This window comes from Lactuca virosa, chromosome 2, assembly GCF_052849685.1.
Source record: "Lactuca virosa cultivar CGN04683 chromosome 2, Lactuca_virosa_CGN04683_v6, whole genome shotgun sequence".
Lineage (NCBI taxonomy): Eukaryota > Viridiplantae > Streptophyta > Magnoliopsida > Asterales > Asteraceae > Lactuca > Lactuca virosa.
In genome coordinates, this window is record NC_136427.1 from 130,877,832 (window position 1) to 130,889,190 (window position 11,359).

The following is an 11,359-nucleotide window of genomic DNA, read 5'->3' on the forward strand; positions in this document are numbered from 1 at the left end:
GATTAAAAGTTTAATGTTGAAATATTTAAATTCTAAAATCTAATGTTTTGAAATGTTTCAAAACTTGCCCTCAAGTTTTGGAATTTAAAATTTTGATTAATAGTTTAATTATGTAATATTTAAATTCTAAAACTCTAGTATTTTGAAAAGTTCAAATTACACCCTCATGATTTTGTTAAGTTAATTAAAGTTTAATTAAAATAGAAAGTTAATAAAACCACCTAGTATTTTAAAAGTGTAAAATACACCCTATACTATATATATGTAACATTAAAAGTCTAATATTATATATATATATATATATATATATATATATATATATATATATATATATATGAGTAAAGAGTCAGTCTTACCGTTAGTAGGCCTCATTCACGAAGCTGATCTATAAGGGGTGTTTAAGGAAATTGCCTATAAAATGGCGATTGAATGGGTATCCACTCTTACCCACCGCACTCTTGACTAGTGGAGGGGCGTTAGCCGAACGGGTAGGATAGGACGAAACCTTCCATTATAAGTATAATGAAGTACAAAGTAACTAAATGCTTTTACAAATTCCCAATCTTAGTTACTTTAGTGCAAAATGTGAATTTGTATGCTAATCCATGGAATTACACTTTGTACCCTTGTCAAACGTTAGTGGAGCGTGTGTGGCTAACTGGCACACTAATTTGGGATTGACATTGGTGGCGAAGGGTGGCTCGATGTTTATCATAGATCAATGGAGCGTGTGTGGCTAACCGGCACATTGATTAGGTGATAGTAGCAATTGGATGCACCATGTGATTCGTATGGTTATTCACACCTTGTTTGTGATCCTCGGCATCCCAGTCACAAATAGAAGGGCATAATCGAGATTAAACATGCCATTGAAAAGTTCAATGAATCTCAAAAGATCTAGGAGTTTCAATTCATTTAAAACTTAAAAGTCTTTTTGTTTTTCATGGTGGAATTGGTAAATCGTCATTTACCTACCTTCAAATATTCTGCAACTAGATTACGGCATCCCTCTTCTAGGTTGTAGAGTATTGTGTTGGATCCTAGCCTTGATGTTTCATTTGGATGTTACATCAAGGATTCTTATCAACTAACTTGAATTTTCTCCCATTTTGAAGATGTCTAAATCTTACAACGGTCTTCCCAAGTCCCTTAGAACAAGCTTTCCAAATGAAGATGACGTTCCACGATACGATCAAGGAAATGAGAGTCATGCTTCACTTCCTCCACCTCCTCCAATTATTCTCCCTAAAGGCTTGAAAAGTTCAAGCTCACTCAAGCCCTATTGGCAAGTAAACACGAAGATGGGAAACCTGTGTGTGCACACATCTTAGAGATGAAGTCACACATTGATAGGTTAAGGATGATGGGTGTCGATATCTCAGAAATGTTGGCTGTTGACTGGGTTCTTCAGTTACTTCCTGAATCATATAGTGAGTTCGTTAGAGAGTACTATATGATGGACAATGACGTGACCCTCATTGATTTGACCTATTTGCTTATAGCTGTTGAATCAGAAATGATTTGGCGTGCTGATCGAGCAAATTTGTCTGGCAAATCAAACTCCCAAACTTCAATGGACATTGAAAACGGTGACATTGGAAATCCAGAAAAGGTAAATTCTGAGATAGTTCCTTGTGCCATTCCAAAAGAGTCCATCTGCTTCTACTGCCAAGAGAATGGGCATTGGAGACGAAGCTGTCCTGTTTACCTGAGAGATCTAAGAGATGGGAGAGTCAAGACGTATGGCTCTACTTCAGGTAAAATCCAATAACTAACTCTATAAGTTTCTATTCTTTGATTTTCAATACATGATGTGATAAGATTACATTTTGATGTTTTGTAGGATCGAAGAAAAGAGAGGAAGCTTAAGGGAAGAAGTAAGCTGAATCTGATCGTGAAGAAATGGATTTCGATCGCATTGCTTGAAGATTGGATTTTTGAGCTACTACTTTAGAGTTAGAATAGATTGCTTAGAAATTGAAATAGCATAGTTTTCATTTGAATTGCATTGTAAGGACAAGTTTTTCCGCAATAAAATGAATTTTGATTTCGTCCTATTTATTTATCCTTGCAATGGCATATGTGAAAATGGATGTTTATGTATTTCTAATTTTAGCAATGTTGAATTGGATGTGGTTCTTGATTATGTAATTTGTGAAATGTCGAGGATTTGCCAAATAAAGGAAGATTCTCATCACCCAAGTTTCAATTGGACAGAAACTTGGAATCATACAACTTGGTTGCGTGATGAATGAGAAACTTCATATTTTGGAAATTAGACTAATTCTTTGGCAAAGTGTCAAGAGAAGGACCAGGAGATCGAGTACACTAGGTTGTGCGTTGATCAAGTCCACCACAAGAGTGATAAAGATATTCGTCATGATTTACTAAAGTTTAGTAAATATGATTATACTTATAAGATTAAGTATAATTCTGAGTTGATTGAAAGAGTTTCAATCAATAGCAGAACGAATAAGAAGAATCAGGTAGGCAGAAAGATAAAAGTTTCTCTATTCTAAGAAGAAGGGAGAGTACCTTTTATTGTGTTTTATGATAAGTCTTAATGATTAAGAACCATATCTCAATTGATCCTCTAAGTGAGTCTTAGTGCAGTTGCATGTCTAAGAAGAGGAACCGAGAATTGTAGAAATAGTTAAATCAAGAAGTCAATCATACTTCGTTCCAATATCAAGTCTTAGAGTCAAGATTCTGACATGAGTGACAAGTCTTAAGTAGGTTTATAACACTCGATACATGTGGAATTTGGAAAAGTTTTCTTATTCTTGCACATTTGAAATTGGTAAGTTGTGATGTCTTGGATAAGACAAAGACCAACCAGGACCAACTGTGTGAAGTGTTAAACTTGACAAAAGGCTACACTAACTCTTGAATATTTGTTTGTCAAGAAATGTTTCTTGACAAGAGAATTTTATATGTCAAGGAGTCAGTGGGAGTCTTAATGGTCTTGAAAAGTTTCAAGAACAAATCAAGAGTAAACCTAGTTGATCATCACTAGCACACGACTTGAGGTTTAAAGCCTATCGTCGATGACATACTCTTTTTCTGTGCCATTCCAATTGAGTTAATTATGCGTGTGAGTTCTATGAGTTCTCATTTGAATGCATAAAGACAAAGCACCTTGATCAATGGAAAGTACATTGATATGAAAGGGTGAGTTGCTTGGAAGACATGGTGGGCATTCATGTTACCATGAGGCAAGAAATCAAGATTGAACAAGTTCAGTCCATATGGTTTTGGATTTGTCGCAAACTTTCGTTTTGAAAAATTCACATGGATAGGAACACATACATCATAAAATCTAAGTGTCATAAGGTTTTCCTCCTTCATGAAAATGATTGTGAGGAAATGCTTTCACTAAGAGAGATTTTAAGAAGATAGCAATTGTGAAAATTGTATTCTCAAATTCGATTATGATTACGGCATCCCTTTTCATAGTTCGAATTGTGAGATTTGGCAATTGATTTGAACATTTGGGACTTAGTAACATAAATTCTGAATTGTTTAGACACACATGTGAGCTATCTAAGGCAAAGGTGTATGAGCTTAAAAAACTTAGATAAAGGCTTATCAAAGCATTAGGTATTAGAAATGTGAACTTAAGGAATTCAATAAGCATTGTTTTCTGGAAGTTCAATTGTTTTCTGAATACATGTCAAAGCTAGTGGGAGCATAAGTGTTATGCTGGTAAGAAAATAATCATCATGTTAGTGGGAGCATGATTATTATGGTAAGTATTGCAAGTTACCAATATTAATTATAGAAAACAAAGATTCACTTTGCAAAGTTGCAAGGGTTGAAAAGTTGTTTTGCTATAATTAAGGGAGAGAATATTATACTTCGTTTCAAATTCTAAAGCTTAGATCGAGAAATGTTAATAAATTTAGTCAAGGATACATAGTGCATTCTCAAAATTCGATTATGATTACGGCATCCCTCTTCATAGTTTGAATTGTGGGAACAGGGCACATAAAATATTATGGCAGAAGGATGATGAAGTATCATGTCTTTATGTGAGACATTATGCATCGTGTCCAATACGCTTCGGGTATAGGATCGATTGCATATGCTATAATATTAGACCATTCTATAATTTTCCAAATGCCTAGGGCATTAAGAGGGAAAAAGGAACTAGAATCGGTTTTGACTAAAATAATTAAACAACTATCAAAGGACGATCTGAGGTTCACTGAGGATTTGTCACTTGTGAGTAGTTGGAAGTATAGTATTGGATGGACTATATTGACATTATTATTAATAGATAGGATTCTATTAAGAATGAGTTGTCATATGGCAAATATGGAAATGTTTCCATTAATGGGAGTTGGATATTAAGAATCTATGTAGATTAGAAACTTTTATGCAAAAGGATGTTCAAAGGAATGTACTTTGAGTGAGAGACATCACATCTATAAAATTGTTTTGTAACAATTTCTGATAGAGAACTTAGTAATTTCATTAGCCAAGTCCTAGTGACTTTTGTGCTATGACTTTACGAAAGGGTCGTTGCATAAAATGTTAGAATCTAACATATTCTAATAGTGGCAAGAACCTTGTATTATTACACTAATGATAAGGATTAGGGATTGTGAAATGAGTTTCATTGGAAAAGGTTTTCAATTGATCTAATTTTACAAAGTATGGACCATAGGAAACCAAAGTGTGCATGCTTGGAGCATGGGACAATTGTGGTTATAATTCGAGTAATAAGTTGAGTTTCTGAAACAGTAAGCAATGAATAATGAGTAATCAATATGGTGTTTAAATAAAAGTGTTTTATTTACGCTCAAAAAGTTTTGGGACCATATAGGATTACTATTATTATTGCGTTTCACTTTGCATGTTTTGACTTCCAGAATAACTAGGTTATTCGAACCTCCACAGTCGGTCATACGTTGGAAGTAGGTATGAAGGAAGACTGTCATGAATCTGTCTGTAGATTGTCTAAAGTGTTTAGACATAGCACAAGTTTGCCGCAGAGTTCATGAGTGCTTTGATAAGATTAAAGTATTGGATTAAACCCACGCTCACTTGAATCACTTCATGGTTTTATCACGAGTGATTGGTGAGACGATAATATTGTATATTCTTGAAACCAAGACGTGTGAGTTGTTACTTGCTGATCAGTTGCACATTGATGATAAGTAAACGCACCAGTAACTTGGTGTTATAAAACTTATTGTTGTGTGTGATTCGATTAGTAGGTGCAAGCAAACATTTGAGTCAAAGTTTATCCATTCCTTTTACCCAAGGTAGGATAAAAGCGATATCTGTGGGCCCCTCGATGATTTAGTGATGACAAAGGAAAGTGCTCGGCCGGGCCAGGACTGATTTGATTTGTTCAATTAGTCAGTCGTCATAAATCGGAAATCTAGAAACGACACATAGACTGAGAGAATGATTTCAATCCATGTCTCATGTCTATACGATATCTTGTAGAATGGAGGAATATATAATCCCTTATCTAAAGGACACGCGTATTTGATAAGATCAGAGTTGACAGCGGCTTTTGGAAGCTACGATTGCTGATCAGGTTCTGAAGTCATACGCAGAATAGTTATTAGACTTATCCAAGTGGGAGACTGTTGGATTAGTGTCTAAGTCCATAACTATTTTGGTATGTACTTGACCCGATAATGAGCATGGTCCTTTTGGGTTGCCTTCACCATAGCAATATGTAGGATGAATTAAGGAGAGAGAAAGGTTTAATTATGATTTATTAATATATTATAAGAATAATATATTAAAGGAGAAATCATATAGTTTAATTAATATTAGTCAAGAATTAATTAAGAATTAATTTTGTGACTAAAAGAGATTAATTAAATTAAGGGGACTGATATTGTAATTATAAAATAGTTACAAAGTTGGGCTTAGGATCCATTAGATGGCAATGGACGAATTCTATATAGAGGACCATAAAGAAATCGTCCAAGGGCCTTTTGGAATGGTCCATTGGACTGCTTAGGGCTTAAGCAGTCAGATTAGGGTTTCCTAGTTGTAAACCCTAATAGCCTACATGTATATATAGGACCCCTATGCCCCAAAAACGTGTACAAGTGTTCCTCTAGGGTTTCCAGCCGTTTTTGGTGCCTCCACTCTCCTCCCTCTTCATCCAAGTTGCTTAGTGGTGTTTGTGACTCCATTAGAGGTGCAACACTTGAGGCACTAAGCTTTCTGAAGCCAATCAAAGCAAGGATTGATTGTTATTGCTATATAACAATCAAAGGTAATTACTAAACCCTTATTTCAGTTCTTATTTGATAGATCTAGGGTTTGTAAGTCTTGGATTCATTGCATGTACAATAGAGAAACCTAGATCCAAACATTAGGGGTTGTATGAGCACATAGGATTGTTCTTATGCTTAAAACCCATCAGAAACATGGGTGGCAAGTAGAAGGCTGATACCAATCCAAGTTCCATCCACCCAATGGGCACGCTCAAGGCTACACCAACAACCAAACTTCAAGGATTAACATCCTCATTCCTAATTTTTCCAAACATGGAAACAACACTAACCACTTAACCCACGCCCATAAAAAGCCAATTTTGAAACACCATTTCAACATCGGCTACACCTAGTACCAACACAATTGTTGGCGAAAGTGTTAATATAATCACCCCACATGAAACAACATTTGTAACATCACGTTTTCCAAAGAAGGTGGGCCAAGACTTAAGGAATCAAATAAGGAATTATGGAGTAGACCCCCAGCCACAACGTGGAACTTGGATGCCAATGACGTGGCATGATATTTTTTAATGCGTGTTTTTGAGGGTCTCCACGGCGTGGCAATGGATGGCCACGACATAACGCCTGTTCAGGCGCAAGCCCACACATTTTAGGGTTTCATCTATATTTAAGCTTCTTAACACCCATTTTAGGTCATCTTCTTTAGCCTCCATTCCTTCATCTCGAAATCCTAACCTCTCTTCCATGGAAATGAGCTTGGTGGCTATATCTTGTGGTTGTTTGCTTCATTTGGTGAAACTTGAAGAAGAATGTGGTTCATTTTGGTGCAAGGAAGCAAGGAGCAAGCTAGGATCCAAGATCTTTGTGACAACCTGGAACTTCTATCTTGTTCAACTATTCAATTCAATCATTGTTAAACTCGTTTCGGTTATCTTTTAGCACTGTTTAAGGGCTCGTAAAGTAGCATTTCGGGCCATACGCTCCTTTAGGAGGAGTGTACGGCCGTACACATGGGTGTACGGCCGTACACCCCCTCATGGCCGCACACTCAAGGTGGTGGGTCACCCACCCCTATATATATGAGTAGACCTCCCTTCCTTCATTCATTTCTCCCCTTGGCTGCACACCACTCCATTCTCTCTCAAGTTTCTTTAACCGTGAACCCTCCAAGGCATCAAAAACGTAAGTATTCCATTCTTTAGATTGTTATACTTGAAAGACCTCTTGATTTAAGCCTTGACTCTTCAAGTTTCATCATGTTCTTCATCCTTTGAAGGAGTACGACCGCACACCTTCATAAGGTTGGCCGTATACACCTTAAAGGCCCTCCAAAGTGAGAGTTTGGCCCCTATCAGCTAGTTGGACATGCTAAACCTTTGATCCTAGCCTTGATTCACCTTAAAGTCTACAACTTTAGCATGAACATGAAGGGTGTACGGCCGCACACCCCTTGTACGGCCGCACAGACCTCATAGGGCCGTAAACCCACTTTGATGATCTTTATTGGCCTTAAACTTGCACTACAACTAAGCATGGGACCTAGAACACTTCCTTGATGCTTCTTAGGGACTTAAAACACCTCAACATGCACACTTTTTCATGAGTGTACGGCCGTACACTCATGGGCCGCACACCCATGGCCGTACACACCCTTAGGGTGGCCGTACACCTCCCACACTCAATCACATATGGTTTTGACACTTAGTTCAAGTGTTTCCAAGTCCCTAGAGTGGTTTCCTATCATGTCTAGTAGTGAAATACCCTAATTTGACTCCTATATGTGTTATTACATGTTAAATAGGATCCAATTGTGATCGAGGCTTCACTTGACATTCGGCATCTCATATCGATCTTTCATACTAACCACTCACTCGAGGTGAGTTCATACCCCTACATTGTTCCGAGTTTTTAATGTTTTCAGTGGTGGAATACAAGCCAAGCATAAATGATTTTTATGAAATTTATACAAAAGGATTTCAATAAACTTAAAACGGATGCAATCAATACAAACACATGGTTTCTACAGTTTTACAAAATATTTAGATATTTTATCCCTTCTGTATTATGCTGAGCATAAGGGACATTTGCAACTTACAAGTTAACCGCACAGTTTTTAGATCAATACAAAGTTATACATATACAAACACACAAACTATAATAGGTATAGTTTGGGAATTCATACAAGGTTATACATATACAAACACACAAACTATAATAGGTATAGTTTGGGAATTCATACAAGGTTATACATATACAAACACACAAACTATAATAGGTATAGTTTGGGAATTCATACAAGGTTATACATATACAAACACACAAACTATAGTAGATATAGTTTGGGAATTCAATACATGGTTATACAAATACATACACACATCTTTTATGAATAATATTTAATAAAAGGTTTTCTCGTATTATTACTTGTAATATCGTAAATCTAGCTTGAGAGACACGTCTTTGGGTACAATTACATGTACTAGTGGAAGACTACCCCTTATGATCCAGAGTCTCCTCGGAGGAGAGCGTGATTTTTTTGTATAGATCTATACGGGACTGACTATCCCGCACCTTGCTGCTAGCTACAGTAGGACCGGCAGGTCTACGGGTGACAAAGTCATAAAGGATACTGGTGCCCGATTCGCGCCATATCAAGTTAATGTATGGTCATAAAACTCGCAAATAGGTAACAACGATTTACTTATGTAGTAATATACTATACATGAACAATGATTATTTAGCAAAAGTATGGACAAATACATGGTTTCGTTATGAGAAATAAAACTACTATACATGCTGGTAGTAACCAGGGTTTTCAAACAGAACATTTCATACAGAGAATTTTCATACAAAACTTATCATACAATACATCTAGTAGTAATCCAATCATACAAACATTTTTACTAATATTATCTCACATTTACTAAAGAAAATATTAGATTTTTTTGGAATCATGCAAACATTTTACAGAGTCATCAATAGGTTTTCAATACACAAACATCGCTTATGAACTCACCAACTTTATGCTGATACTCTTTTAAAACTGCTTGTATTCTCAGGAAATCAGTAGTCAGGTACCTCCTGGAGTTTTGGGAAGTCGGAGCAATTAAAGTCATGTCCTTATATTTTACTTACACTTTTGATGTATTCAAACAAGACTTAAACATATGTAAACCTTTTTCATATGAGTATTCAATGTATTGGTTTTGTTTACTATGATTGCTATGATACAACTGTTGTAATACTACGCATGACGTCCTCGACCCCCGAACGTTTCCGCCGTTCCGGTTTGGGGGTGTGACAGATTGGTATCAGAGCTCTTGTTTATAGTGAACTAAGTATACCGAACCTTACATGGTATACAACTATAAACACTAAGGGGCTGAAGTACTCTAAACTAAAAGTATACTTTTAAAAATATAAGTATTTTATAAGAAGTATACAAATATACATACATAACAGAACCAGGGTCATAGGTAGAACAAAACAAAAGTATTTGGATGTTGGACACTGTGGTTAAACCTGGGCAGTTATGTAATCATGTCTACGGTCAATATAGCCTGATCAACTATATTTATTCGAGACATGACCAACATGTGCTTGGGAGTGACTGTGGTGTTGCAGCAAGCCTAAAACTTACCAAGTATATATACATCAGATATCGGTAGAACGAAAACATACAACTTAAAATACTATAGGAGTATTTTAGATAGAGCCGAATGCAGTATAGAGATTCATTCCAAGTGTTGCTACATATTTCATCTTAGCGATAGTTACTTGCAATAGTGTCACACCCTGAAACCGATGGCGGAAACGTTCCAGGACGGAGGACGTCATGTGTAGCATCACAACCAATGAATAATAGCAATCATAGCAACACAACCAATACAGTGCATACTAAAATAAAAATGTTTACATCAGTTTGAAATGTTGTTTGAATTACATTCAATAGCTTTGTATAGTATAAACTTAAAACTCTTATTGCTCCCGTTCCTCAAAAACCCAGCAAGTACTTGTCTACTGATTTCCTGAGAATACAAGCAGTTTAAAAGAGTATCAGCATAAAGCTGGTGAGTTCATAAGCGGTGGTTTGTAGTGAAAATCGTTGATGAGTTCAGAAAATATTTGCATAGTTTCAAGAAAATCCGATATTTTCCTTAGTGAAAATGTAGTGTTATCAGTTCTGTAATAAACCATGAATATCTGTATGTTTCCAAGAAAATCCGATATTTTCTTTAGTGAAAAGGTAGCGTTATCGATTTCGTATAAAACCATGAATGTTCGTTACTGAAAACTGTAGTGATATGCGAAAATACTACCTCATGTGACTAGCTAAAACTAATCATGAAGTGTAAATATTTTGTATGTGAAACCATTGCCTAATCGGCTCTGTTTGAAAACCCTGGCTTTAGCCAGTATACGTAGTGTGTATCAGTCCTATTTAGTAAAAATAAAACTGTTGAAGAGTGTCAGGTTGTAAATTAAAGGTGAATTATACATAATGTGAGTCGTATAACCATACTTGATATGACTAGAGACCTTTCCAACGTTCTTCAGGCGTCGAGTTAAATGACATTTGTCACCCTAGGCATGCCTGCCCAACTGTAGCTAGCAGTTCGGGTGTGGGATTGTCAGTCCCGAATAGATCTATTCACAAATCTCACGCTCTCCCTCCAGGAGACTCTGGTTATACTATGGTAGGATTTATCCCTGTACACCTAAGGGTACAGTAGTGAAGTAGCGCCTCACAGTATCGTACAATCTAGTTTACATGTAGTGTAGTAGCGTTCTATCGTAGTGAAAATCCGTATGTATCCCGTATATAGTGATAATTACAATTATGAAAACCATGATAAAGTAGTGATGTAACTGTAAACCATTTCTGTCTTAGTGCATATGTTTAGTAGTGAAAGTTTCTGTACTCGTTATGTTTAGAAAATCCCAAACTATACCGATTATAGTTTGCATGTATAGTGAATAGCGTGTCCGGAAAGCTATGCAAATTTGAGTGAAAACGTCCCTTATGCTCAACACAGTACAAAAGGGTTAAAGTATGCGATTTGCATAAGTTTTGAAAACATTTATATTTAGCTTGTATTCTCCCCCCCCCTCTGAAAACATTAAAAACACGGAAAAATGTAGGGGTA